Here is a 10,077-nt window from a genome sequence, read left to right on the forward strand (position 1 = left end):
CGTTAAGGGCCCTGGCAATAATCATACTTAACTTTTCCTTCCTTATTTATTTATTTACTTACTTTTGAGACAGAGTCTCTGCGCCCTGGGTAGAGTGTCACAGCATCATTGCGCACAGCAACCTCAAACTCTTTGGTTCAAGTGATCCTCCTGTCTCAGCCTCCTGAGTAGCTGGGACTACAGGTATCTGCTACAATACCTGGCTAATTTTTTCCATTTTTAGTAGGGACAGGGTTTCACTCTTGCTCAGGTTGGTTGGTTTTGAACTTCTGAACTCAAGCAATGCACCCCCCTCGGCCTCCCAGAGTGCTAGGATTACAGGAGTGGGCCACTGTGCCCAGCTAACTTTTCCACTTTTATAGCAGAGAATTATCTCACAACCAGAGACAACCTTTCATTGCTCCTTTAGAAACTGAATATTTTCTGTATTTTCTGTTTTCTCTCTTTCCTTATACGGAATTTCTAAAAGGAAAAAAAAAAAGCTTAAGTAGGTTTCCAGTCAGAGATAGCTCAGTATATTATCCTTTGCTACATTCTCTCTGCTCCAAATACGTTTTATAATAGATGAAGGGGGGGATAGAGGGAAAGAGAGAGGGAGAGAGAGGCAGTGTAGTTAAAACAAGATGAACATATTCACAAACTAGGAAAAAAATGTATGATTTAAAGGTATGATTGAAGCCAAGCCGTAGACTTAATGGGCTCTAAGTTCAAAAGTCAAAGGGAAGAGGAAGATAACTCTTGTGGCATCAAAGTCAAGATATAGGCTCGGCGCCTATAGCTCAACCGGCTAAGGCGCCAGCCATGTACACCTAAGGTGGCGGGTTCGAATCCCCAGCCCGGACCCGCCAAACAACAATGACGGCAGCAACCAAAAAATAGCCAGGTGTTGTGGCGGGCGCCTGTGGTCCCAGCTACTTGGGAGGCGGAGGCAGGAGACTCGCTTGAGCCCAGGAGTTGGAGGTTGCTGTGAGCTGTAATGCCAAGGCACTCTACCCAGGGGGACAGCTTGAGGCTCTGTCTCAAAAAAAAAAAAAAAAAAAAAAAGTCAAGATATAAAGTAGAGCCGGGTTCATAACCCTAGATTGAAGAAGAGCTCTAGAAAAGAAGCTGAATAAAACCTCCTGCCAAGCACTGGCTACAGATATAGCTTTTCTGGAACTGCAGACCAAAAGGGGTAGGACACAGGTACAACATTGCTAAACCAAACAGCCCATTGGTTCATTAACTCAGTCTGTCATACTCTCTAGTAACATAGCAGAGCAGGAACTCTTAAGTACCATGTTAAGAGCCCTGACTCTGAACTGAGTGGAGACTTTGTCCAAAGTAAGGAAACTACCAGGTATGCTAGAATAAGCACAGAGGGAGAAGAAACAAAAACAAAGAAATATTTGTGCGCACAAACAGGAATTCCAAATGTGAAAAAATATTCAGAACAAAACTGATAATGTCAACAATGAGAATATGAATTCACTCCAAATTACAAGAACTTGAGGGATAGTGTGATAATGACTTTAAGTATTCTTAGGATGGGCTCGGCGCCTGTGGCTCAAGTGGCTAAGGGCCAGCCACATACACCTAAGGTGGCAGGTTCGAATCCAGCCCCAGCCCGTCAAAACAACAATGACGGCTGCAACCAAAAACGGGCGTTGTGGCGGGCGCCTGTGGTCCCAGCTACTTGGGAGGCTGAAGCAGGAGACTCGCTTGAGTCTAGGAGTTGGAGGTTGCTGTGAGCTGTGATGCCACAACACTCTACCCAGGGGAACAGCTTGAGGCTCTGTCTCAAAAAAAAAAAAAAGTAATCTTAGGATGTACAGACAGATATATAACAAAATCATAGACCACACACACACACAAAAACCAAAACCTGAACCATGAAACAAAAATAGGTAAAAATAAAATAAGACAAGTTTAAATGAAAAAGAACCAATTACACATCCTGAAAATGAAAAAGTACTTACTGGAATAAAAAATTCAATAGGATAAAAACTATATAGCATAAGCAACAAAAAGAGAAAATATTTTATTTTATTTTCAGATATACCTAAAGCATTTGCAAAAATTAATTTATGACTCATATCCTGGTGTATGAGTCCATTTTGTGCTGCTATAAAGAAATGGCTAAGAATGGGTAATTCAGAAACAAAAGAGTTTTTTTTTTTTTTTTTTTTGAGACAGAGACTCAAGCTGTCCCCCTGGGTAGAGTGCCGTAGCATCCCAGCTCACAGTAAACTCCAATTCCTGGGCTCAAGCAAGTCTCCTGCCTCAGCCTCCCAAGTAGCTGGGACCATAGGCACCCGCCACAATGCCCAGCTATTTTTTGGTTGCAGCCATCATTGTTGTTTTGGTGGGCCTGGGCTAGATTCGAACTCACCACCTTAGATGTACGTGGCTGGCGCCTTAGCCACTTAAGCCACAGGCACCAAGCCACAAAAGAGGTTCTTAGCTCACTGTTCTGTAGACTGTCAGGAAGCATCATACCACTATCTGCTTCTGGTGAAGGCTTTCAGGAGCTTCCAATCAAGGTGGAAGACAAAGCAGGAGCAGGCATGTCACATGACAAGCAAAGAAATAAGAGAAGGTGTCAGGTGTTCTGGGATCAAATTTCAACATGAAATTTGGTGGGGCCAAACATCCAAACCATACCACTCGGAAAATGTTCCACGTGCATTTGAGAAGAATATGTATGCTGTTGTTTTAGGTAGAGTATTTGTATATATTTGTTAGATCTAGTTGGTTTATTAAATCCTCTGTTTCCTTACTTACTCTCTGTCTAGTTGTTCTGTCTCTTATTAAGAGTGGAATGTTGGGGCGGCCCCTGTGGCTTAAAGGAGTAGGGCACCAGCCCCATATGCCAGAGGTGGCTGGTCCAGACCAAAAACTGCAAAAAAAGGAATTTTTTTCCTTTTTTTTTTTTAATTGTTTGGGATTCATTGAGGGTACAAAGAATTAGTTTACGCTAATTGCATTTTTTTTTTTTTGAGACAGAGCCTCAAGCTGAGCCCCTGGGTAGAGTGCGATGGCTTCACTGCTCACGGCAATCTCCAACTCCTGGGCTCAAGCGAGTCTCCTGCCTTAGCCTCCCAAGTAGCTGGGACCACAGGCGCCCGCTACAACACTTGGCTATTTTTTGGTTGCAGCCATTATTGTTGTTTGGCGGGTCCGGGCTGGATTTGAACCCGCCACCTTAAGTGTTTGTGGCTGGCGCCTTAGCTGCTTGAGCCACAGGCACCGAGCCACTAATTGCATTTGTTAGGTAAAGTCTTTCTTATAATTGCATCCCACCCCCAAGAGGTGTGCCATACACCATGACCCTTCCATCCTCACCCTCGTGCCCTCTCCCTGCTCCTTCATTCCCCTGCCCAACAATGGAGTGTTAAAATCTCCAAGTATTATTTTAGAATTGTCTATTTCTCCATTTGATTTGGCCAGTTTTGCTTCATATATTTTGATAGTTTGTCATTAGGTGCATAAATGTTTATAATTGTTTTATCTTTTTGTTGTACTGAATATTTTATTAATACATAATGTTCTTTTCCTCTTGTAACATTTTTTAAGTTCTATTTTGTCTGATATTAGTGTGGCCACCCCTCTTCTCTTTTGGTTACTATCTGCATGGAATAGTCTTTTCCATTTGTTCATTTTCCTACAAGTTTTTTTTTTTTTTTGCAGTTTTTGGTCAGGGCTGGGTTTAAACCCACCACCTCTAGCATATGGAGCAGGTGCCCTAGTCCTTTGAGCCACAGGTGACCCATTTGTTCACTTTCAGTCTATTGGCATCTTTGAATCTAAAGCATGTCTCATACAGATAGCTTATTTGGATCATGTGTTTTTGCCCATTTGCCAATGTTTGCCTTTTGATTTGGGAACTGAATCCATTACATTTAAAGTAACTATTAATAATGAGGAACTTACTTTTGTCATTATGCTATGTGTTTTCTTTTCTTTTCTTTCTTTCTTTTTTTTTTTTTTTTTTTTTTTGAGACAGAGTCTCACTATGTTGCTCTCAGTAGAGTAACATGGCAACACAATTCACAGCAACCTCAAACTCTTGGGTATAAGGGATCCTCTTGCCTCAGCCTCCCAAGTAGCTGGGACTACAGGTACCCACCACAATGCCCAGCTATCTTGTTATTGTTGTTGTACTTGTCATTGTTGTTTAGCAGGCCTGGGCTGGCTGGAACCTGCCAGCCCTGGTGTATATGGCCGGTGCCCTGACCACCGAGTACAGTTGCTGAGCCGTGCTATTTGTTTTCCATATGCCTGTATCTTTTTTATCCCTCATTTTCTGCATTATTATACTCTTTTGTGTTTAGTCGGTTTTTGTAGGGCATTGTGTAAATTCATTTCTCATTTCTATTTGCTTATATTCTATAGCTTTTTTGTGACTTCCTTTTTTTTTTTTTGAGACAGAGTCTCACTATGTCACCCTCAGTAGAGCGCTATGGCATCACAGCTCACAGCAACCTCAAATGCTTGGGCTTACGCAATTCTCTTGCTTCAGCCTCCTGAGTAGCTGGGACTACAGGTGCCCAGCCTAATGCCCCGTTATTTTTTGGTTGCAGTTGTCATTGTTGTTTGGCGGGCCTGGGCTGGATTCGAACCTGCCACCTTAGGTGTATGTAGCTGGATGAGGAAAGAGGAAATTCCCCTCTATTCCTAGTTTGCTGAGAGCTTTTATCAAGAATAGTTGTTGAATCTTGTCAGTTGCTTTTTTGCATATGATTGTATGATTCTTCTTTTCCTTTCCTTTCTTTCTTTCCTTCCTTCCTTTCATTTTTTTTTTTTGACAGAATCTTATTCTGTGGCCCTGGGTAGAGTGCTGAGGCATCATAGCTCACAGCAACCTCAAACTCTTGGGCTCAAGAGACCCTCTTGCCTCAGCCTCCCAAGTAGCTAAGACTATAGGTGCCTGCCACAGTGCCCAGCTAGTTTTTTTATTTTTGGTTGAGATGGTGTCTTGCTCTTTCTCAGGGTGGTTTTGAATTCCTGGGCTCAATCAATTTACCCACCTGGGACTCTAGAGTGCTAAGACTGCTGATGTGTGCCACCATGCCCAGCCCATGTGATTTTTCTTCTTTCACCTGTTGATGTGGTAGATTACATTAATTAATTTGGGGGGGATGTTACATAAATTAATCCATTTATTATTGGCTTATGTTGTCTGAAAAGGTAGAGCTTCTATTGCTCTTTCATTAATTGAGTTTTGAATGCTGTACTGTCCTTGCATACCTGGGATAAATCCTACTATGTCATGGTGCATAATTCTTTTTTTACATGGTTGGATTTGTTAATATTTTGTTGAGTATTTTTGCATCTATGCTCATGAGATATTTTGATCTGATGTGGCAAACTCTGTACTAGATGTCAAGTACACACAGCTGAATAGGATGTGTCCTTGCTGCTGAAGGAGTGCATAGACCAGAAGAGACATAAAGAGACTAATTATGATATGATGTGATAAAGGTTAGGAAAGGGGTCAGCACAAAATGTTGTAGAAGTACAAATTCTGGGATTGGGGTTGGATTCTGAGAAGGCTTTCTGAAGATGATAGGAGTAAGATGGGTCTTAATGTTAATCTAGAGAAAGATGTGCAAAACAGATACCATTTGCTCCATATGCAAAGGGAGGAGCATGGCTGGTTTAGGAAACCACAGGAAACAAAATTGTTCAGAGCACAGGGAGAAAATTGGTGTACATGTCACTAGGCTTTATGTTCCATGACAATAATAACTATGTTCAACAAGAAACAGATGGCTTATTCAAAAAAAACTTTTTTTGAGACAGAGTCTCAAGCTGTCGCCCTGGGTAGGTGCCGTGGCGTCACAGCTCACAGCAACCTCAAACTTTCGGGCTTATGCAATTCTTTTGCCTTAGCCTCCCAAGTAGTTAGGACTACAGGTGCCTGCCACAATGCCTGGCTATTTTGTTATTGTTGTTGTTGCAGTTGTCATTGTTGTTTTAGTAGGCCCAGGCAGGGTTCGGACTGCCAGCCTCCATGTGGCTGGCACCCTACCCACTGAGCTACGGGCACTGCCCCAAATTGTTTAATCTGGGAAAATTAGGAGAATATTTACAAAGTCCCCTTTGAACTGAAAAGGATTTGGGGAAACCATCAGTGGGGAGAGTCATTACTAAGTCTAATTACCTAAGTGAAAGTAGCAGTTAGCAAAACAAAAATGGGTAGCTCTATGGCAAAGGCTGCCTCTCGAGACCCTGCTTCAGGTAAAGGCACATGGAAATCTGGTAAGGAGAGAACCAGTGAAAAAACACACAAATCTTACTCTCCCCTGGACCTCTGATCCTCTGAAAATGCCTGTCATTAGCACAAACAGAAGCTGGACGGCAAGACGACTCGTTAATGAAATCCTTGTCAGCCAACTCTTTGAACAAGGATGATAAGTGTGTCTGGAAGGAAAAATGGAAGACACTCACACATCAATGTATTGTCAGCACCTAACGCTACACCAAGCACAGAATAATTGCTGGTCGATGGAGTGATGCTAGATAAGGAAGCAGAAAACAGTTCTGTAGGGGTTTTCCGATTTACACTAATAAGTTGGGGTTTTTCCTATAGCAATGGGGAGCAACCAGAGTATTTTAAGTGGAGGAGAAATACAATCAGATTTGCTTTTTAGAGACCTCAGTCCTGGTAACTTTGTGGGGAATAAATAGAAGGATAACCCTTACTCCTTTGGGTTTATTCCCAACAGTGGGACTACATTTCTCAATGACATCTTGGGTATGATGTGTCAGTGAGAAATCCAGGTTCAGCAGGCAATTTGCAATGGGTCTCTGGAGCTCAGCAGATATCTGGGAGGCAGAAAGAGATTTGACCAGATGAGCAAATGAAACAGAGACACTGCCCGTGTTATATGTTCTGACTCCTGTTGGTTCTGTTTGCTGGGATGGGGGAGGAGCAGGAAAGGGTGTTAGGGCAGAACAGAGTAGGTTCTATGACAGTTGAGAAGAGCAGTGAGCCAGCTGCGATGAAAAGGATGGCAGGAAATGCCATAGCCTTCAACAGTTCTTATAAAACTAGCATCATGAATATCCCAACATTTATGGTAAGGAAGCTTTTTGCGGGCTGGGTAGTTGCAGGGTCCTTTTACAGGGAAACTGTCAAGTAGGCAAAAACTAACTTTGTGGAGAATAAACCGAAGAAGAGTAGTTTAAAAAAATAAATTAGATTGGCTAAAGTGCCAGCCACATACACCTAAGGTGGCAAGTTCGAATCCATCCCAGGCCCACCAAACAACAATGATGGCTGCAATCAAAAAAATAGCCGGGCGTTGTGGCGGGCGCCTGTGGTCCCAGCTACTTGGAAGACAGAGGCAGGAGACTCGCTTGAGCCCAGGAGTTGGAGGTTGCTGTGAGCTGTGATGCCACAGCACACTACTCAGGGGGACAGCTTGAGGCTCTGTCTCATAAAAATAAATAAATAAATAAGATGAGAATGAGTGAAAAAAGAATCTCGAAAAAATAGTTAATATTGAAAAATGGAAACCCATGGGAAGCGGTGGGGTCAGAGGAGAAAAGGACCCTGAAGTGTGAAGGGAGTCGAGGTTCCCTCCAGCATAGGATTCAGGCCCTGTCTTTCTGGGAGTGGAGATGGAGATGCCTGAGACGAGACTCCCTTCATGCTCTCTCCCTCCTCCCCTCGCATAGCCAGTCTTCCCCTACCACTTGCACCGCTTCTATAGTGTGCCGCCCTACCAGCTGCAGCTCCTGGAGAAGACCCAAGGCTGCATTCGCGTCTTCTGTGCCATCCTCCTGAGCTTCATCTTTCTCCTGCTGCTCTGCCTGTCCCCTTTGCACTGGGTGTGTCTTTGGGGGTTAGAGGACAAGAAGAAGTTTGGGTGGGTCTCTGGACTATGTGCCACCATCATCTTTGCTGGAGCCACCACACACCAAAGGCGCCCTGTGAGTGCTTGCCAAATCTTAGAGTCTCTCCTTGGGAAGATCTGCTCAGCTCTGCTCCCTCCCCAATCTCCCTCTCTCCTCCCCTCAACCCTGCCCATTCACAAGCATGGAAGGGTAGCTCCAACCCCAAACAAGGTAAACGTGGCCGACTTTATCTTTGCTAGACTGCTCCAATGACTTAAAACCTACAGCCTCTTAATTACTGAAAGCTAATGCCTGATGACCCTATGCTTTTTCTTACCTTTATGCTCATAATTTCCCTCCAAAAAACAATATTAGTTATTTACACCTTAACATGAACATTACTTCATACTCTACCTTCAGTTACTCCCTCAAGGTTTTACAGTTATAATTTCAACTTTTCTTTCATTATGGAATAAATTATGTTTCCTTTTAAAGGAATTCCACATGTCAACAAAGAGAGAAACAGGGTCCTTACTGGTGACTGTGAAGCCACTCACTCTAACTCCATTAGACAAGCTCTGATTCCATCCTCCTGTGCCCTCACTGCTTTCCTTAGGTTCTATCTGGCCTATTGTAAGGGCAGGTCACCTCTGCTCCAGCCAAGCCGTTTCTTTTCCCCTTCCCTTGGCAGACTGCCTTCAATTCTCCAGGGCCCTTTTCCTCATCTCTGCTCTCGTCATCCTCATTGTTATTCCTCAGCATCCAGCTCTGCGTCTCTTTCACCAAATGGCCAGAAAACAAAACCCACCTAGATCTGAGCACATCCATCCTCTGTTTCATCTCAGGTACACAACAATGAGGTTGGAAAAGTTTGTCCCTGGACTCCTATTTTTTCCTATTCTGTGCCATTTCCCCTTCTTTTTACAAGGTAGTCCCCAGCCTCACATGAATACTGCTGTCGTAGGACCGTTGTCTCTTCCCAAAAGGAGGAAAGCGTTTGATACGTTTTCATTCTTTGCAGAACTATTGCTTTTTATTTATTTTATTTATTTTTTTAAAAATATGGAACACTTCATGAATTTGCATGTCATCCTTGTGCGGGGGCCATGCTAATCTTCTCTGTATCATTCCAATTTTAGTATATGTGCTGCCAAAGCAAGCACAGAACTATTGCTTTTTATTTATTTATTTATTTTGCAGTTTTGGGCTGGGGCCAGGTTTGAACCCACCACCTCTGGTATATGAGGCCGGCGCCCTACTGCTTGAGCTACAGGTGCCGCCCCAGAACTATTGCTTTTTAAGAGGGGGCACCCTGGAAAGATTATACCTTACCCAGGGAAAATATTTGATGGATTAGTAGGGAAGGATATTATACAGTCCACCTGGCACCCAAAAAATCACCATGTAGATATCTAGCTACTTGGTCTGATTTACAGACCCCCTTTAACAATCTTCTTCCAGACAAGGCAGTTGGAAGGTCTTTGCTCCCTCATCTTGGCTAACTACCAAATGAGTCTTCTCTCTAAGACATAGTTGAGATGGCTGAAGATGACAATGAAGTGCCGGGAGAGGGAGGAGGGTGGAAGGGGAGAGATGGCAGAAGGAGGTTATGATGGGCAGTGATAGCTTTCCTTCTGATCCCAGGCACCTGCTTACTCTTCTGCCTCGTGTTGTTCCTCATGCAAGTGAAATTGTACAGTAAAAACATCTCGGAGCCTCATTTCCTTTTAGTCTACCGCCTCAATTGGCGGGGCAGCAGGGTCTACATAATAGTTGGTGAGTGAATGCTCCTGTTAAAGCAGCAAAGGCAGAGAAAAGGCAATTCTGCACGGTTTGTTCTCCTTTCATTCTTTCTGTTTTCTTATTTTTGCCTGTTTATTTGGTATATTAGAATTTCACAATTTGGAAAGGGTCTATCAAGAGTCATTTCCATGTCGGTGAACAAGCCTTAATAACAAATGCATCCATTTTTTCCTATAATTAAACCTGAGTCTGCACAGATAGAAGATTCTAAGAAAAAAAGAAAAGATTCAAAAAGTAGAGAGGAGTGAGGAGCGCCTGTAGCCAGGTGGATAGAGCATCAGCCACATGCACCGGGGCTGGTGGGTTCAAACCCGATCTGGGCCTGCTAACAAACAACACCAATAACAAAATAGCTGGGCATTGGCTCGGCGCCTATAGCTCAACTGGCTAAGGTGCCAGCCACGTACACCTAAGGTGGCGGGTTCGAGTCCCCAGCCCGGACCCGCCAAA

The 10,077-nt window shown here is 43.5% G+C and overlaps 1 non-coding gene across 1 annotated transcript; it reads right to left on the bottom strand.

Moving 5' to 3' along the window:
• Positions 1 to 8,880: 8,880 nt before the first annotated feature.
• LOC111723473 lies at positions 8,881 to 8,987 on the bottom strand. Its single transcript, XR_002772000.1, has one exon. It is a non-coding gene; the product is annotated as a U6 spliceosomal RNA (small nuclear RNA).
• Between the last annotated feature and the right edge of the window lie 1,090 nt (positions 8,988 to 10,077).

This window comes from Otolemur garnettii, unplaced genomic scaffold (genome assembly GCF_000181295.1).
Source record: "Otolemur garnettii isolate 467f Iridium unplaced genomic scaffold, OtoGar3 scaffold00011, whole genome shotgun sequence".
Lineage (NCBI taxonomy): Eukaryota > Metazoa > Chordata > Mammalia > Primates > Galagidae > Otolemur > Otolemur garnettii.